Genomic DNA, 3,727 nt, shown 5'->3' on the forward strand with positions numbered 1-3,727 from the left:
CCCAACCTCAGGTGATCCACCCGCCTTGGCATCCAAAGTGCTTGGATTACAGGCGTGAGCCACCACGCCCATCCAGCTGCTACCATTCTTAATTGAACCTATACATTAAAAGAGTTTTTCCTAGGTCATTGGGTCTTTATTTCTGAAGACTCCTATATCATGTAAAACTTTGATTAAATAAACGTGTTATGCTTTTCTCTTATTAACCTGACTTTTGTTATAGGAGTGTTGGCCATGATCCTTACCATAAGTGAGAAAAGATGTTACCTTTCTGCCCCTATAGTTTCTGGCACCTAAAATAGGAGTGGCTGAGACACCTATTTGCTCTGGAGCCTGCAGAATAGATCCTGGGACAATTGTCAAACAGCCGGCAAAGGAAAGGTAAAATTTTTTTTACCAAAGTCAGCTCTCCCAGACCTCTGCGTCTAGTGTTCAGTTATGAACTGAAGGTAAAAATTTCTCAATAACTTCCATTCCAAATTTAGCTTAGCAGGAGAAAATCCATTGTTTGGATTGTGACTCTTGTGTAAATTTGGTTTGGGGTACCATTTGATATTGATTCTTTCCCTCCCAGGGACAGCTATTTCATTTCTGTTTGTCTCATTTGTTTCCTGAGTGTTTGGCTTTGTGACCAGAGAAAATACTCTGTCTGGTCTCTGCCATCAGGAAGGCAAAGTATCAGCATCTATCGGGCAGCCAGTTAATAGGCTGGGAGCCTCTTCTCTGTCAGTGAGTCAGCTCACAGATGAGTTTGACTTACTAAGAGGTCCCAGTTCATCAGAGGCTTTTGTTGTCTCAACCTCTGTTGCTTGGTCCTGTGGCAACAAAGGTCTTTATTTGACTGTCCTTGAGAGTGGCTCTGCATCTTGGGAGGGCTGCCTCTTTTGAGTAAGTCTTTTTCATCTTTGGTTAAGTTATAAAACACTTACTGGTTTTGATTCTGCATTAAGTTACTTGGTAAATACCTCTGGTTTAAATGGAGAAAAAAAAAACCCAGGAATATTTATTGTTCCAGCTGAAATCTAATAATAAGGGACTTGAAAGGGGTTTTTTGGTTTTTTTTTAAGGAGTTCTGTGGTCAGAAGTCAGGTTAATTGGAAACTAATATTCGGGATATAATTTTTTAAAGTTATCTCTGTTGTACTGGATCTTGCTCACCCTAGGAGAACATCTCAGTTGACGGATACCCTCTTCTTGAACCCCTGCAAACTATATGCTCGATCTTTCTGCCCACTTTCTTTCTTGTTGGCATAATTTTTGCTAAGGATAATGTGGAACTTCGTTATGAAAATTAAAATTTCTACAAAATGTCTCCTAAAGACTTCTTCTACTTACTTCTGTCCCTCCTTCCTTTTGCTGCCTTTGGTCTTCTATTCAGTTGCTTTAATCCTTGATATGTTCCTCTTCAAGCTCCTATCTCCTCCATTTGGTGATCAGTGGATGGAAAATTACCAAAAGGAAACATCAGAGGTAAGAAGAATTGAGGTTTCTATAGCTAAACTTTAGTCAGGCTTCTGAACCTTCTCTAAGGCCCATCTCTGTACTTCCTTGTAAAATCCTATAGTAAATTTCTGTAAAATCCTGTAGTAAATTCCTGTAAGTCTATATTGCCTTGACATCCATTTTGAATCCTCCTCAGTCCCACCTATTTGACTCACTCTCCTCCTGGTCGGGCTCTCCTAAAGAGTGGCTTTTTTGATAGGCCCATCAGGGCAGGGGCAGAGTTTATAGCCACTCTCTAGAAAGAAATCTCAAGACCAAATTAGTGAAAAATGCGACAATTCAGTTTTAGCAGAAATAAATGTCTTATCCATTCACATGGGTCTTTGTGGACAGTTAACTGCTAGATGTCTCTTCAGTCACCAGCCTAAAATCTAGTCCACAGCTTCCATAAGATTGACCTCTGATAATAGGTTTTCTCTATTCACCATATTTAAGAAAGCCTGTTAACAGAGAAACTTTGAGATATAACTTTCCTATCCTGTTTTCTCTAGAACTTGATGGTTAACCTTTGGAAATACAAGCTTCAAAGAGATAATGATCATCTGAAAGAGAACTATTTAGAAACTGGTCGAATAAAAAGTCTTAAACTCTTTTTCCACAATACTTGGGAAAAAGCTTGAACTATCTGAGCAGGTAGCCTCAACTTGTCCCATTCACCAGAACTAGTTAGGAAGTCTTAAATTATCAGACCTGGCACATAGGTAAAAGTTTTCGAACGAAAGCTGTAAAATCTGCTTCTGTCTATATGTTTATATTATTAAATGTAATAGAGACATATAATTTTGCCTGGTTTACTGGTTATACATGTTTGTGTTCTCTGTTAAATGGTTAAGACCATAAAAGTGTAAATTCAACCTAAGAGCAGAATGCACACTAAAAATAAATTGCCTGATGCATGTCAGTCAAAGAGAAAAAAAAGAGAGGAAAGAACCACGTTTAGCTTTTTAGTTTCTTGGCTTCTGCAGTATTTTTGTCACGTGCCTGATTTACCAATAACAACAAAAAATACTTAAGATAGTGGCCAGCTTTGTTTAATGTTTCATAAAATTTTCATTAACAGTTCAAGCATAATTGTTAAGAGTAACTAAATTAAATGAATATAAGTTGTATAAAAGTTTAAGTGAGGTTTTATTAATAATTATTTATAGAATATGTCTACTTTAACATAAAATCTTTTTGATAACTTGAAACTTTAAAATAAAATTAAGTAATAGACACCCATTTAATGTTTGAGTCATTTCAAAGTAAGTTGAAATATTGAAACATTAATTATTAAGCATAAATTTAAGTTTATATACTTTGTCATCTTGTTTTTATATGCCATAGAGAAATGAAATATATTTAGTCTGCTAATAAACATGAAAAATTGAGGAAACGTGTCTCTAAAAAGTATAAAATGGTGAATGCTGATATAAGACAGTTCATAATATTTGCTAATTTTCACCAGAAATTAACTTTACTAAGAATTTGAGATTAGGCCAGGCACAGGCTCACGCCTGTAATCCTAGCACTGTGGGAGGCCAAAGTGGGTGGATCACCTGAGTTCAGGAGATCAAGACCAACCTGGCCATTAATTTATGTATGTAATTAGCCTATTCAAAATTATAAGGGAAACAACAGTGTATGCAACAAAAGAAAGCTGTGTCTGATAAAGAAAGGTATGTAGGATGAATTTTGTTTAAAAAAGAAAAGTTGATGAATATTTTTTAAAAGTTACAAAAAGTTTGTGGAAACCTTATCCTGTATGAACAAAACTGAGTTAGATTGGATGAATTTATTTAAAAGGTTTTTAAAATCAGCAAAGTTTCAGGATATAAAATCAATGTGCAAAAATCACAAGCATTCCTATACACCAGTAACAGACTTAAAATCAAGAACGAACTGCCATTCACAATTGCTACAAAGAGAATAAAATACCTAGGAATACAACTTACAAGGAACGTAAGGGACCTCTTCAAGAAAAACTACAAACCACTGCTCAATGAAATAAGAGAGGACACAAACAGATGGAGAAACATTCCATGTTCATGGTTAGGAAGAATCAATATCATGAAAATGGCTATACTGCAAGTAATTTACAGAATCAATGCTATCCCCATCAAGCTACCATTGACTTTCTTCACAGAACTGGAAAAAACCACCTTGAACTTCATATGGAACCAAAAGAGAGCCCGCACAGCCAAGTCAATTCTAAGCAAAAAGAACACAGTGTGAGGCATCACAC

The 3,727-nt window shown here is 36.1% G+C and overlaps 1 long non-coding RNA gene across 1 annotated transcript; it reads left to right on the plus strand.

The window, feature by feature from the left end:
- Window positions 1-249: 249 nt before the first annotated feature.
- LOC108590862 (uncharacterized) lies at window positions 250-3,417 on the plus strand. The gene is made up of 3 exons (XR_013533034.1): window positions 250-381; window positions 1,411-1,470; window positions 1,995-3,417. It is a non-coding gene; the product is annotated as an uncharacterized LOC108590862 (long non-coding RNA).
- Window positions 3,418-3,727: the final 310 nt, after the last annotated feature.

The sequence above is a fragment of the Callithrix jacchus genome, chromosome 3 (genome assembly GCF_049354715.1).
Source record: "Callithrix jacchus isolate 240 chromosome 3, calJac240_pri, whole genome shotgun sequence".
NCBI classification, from domain to species: Eukaryota; Metazoa; Chordata; class Mammalia; order Primates; family Cebidae; genus Callithrix; species Callithrix jacchus.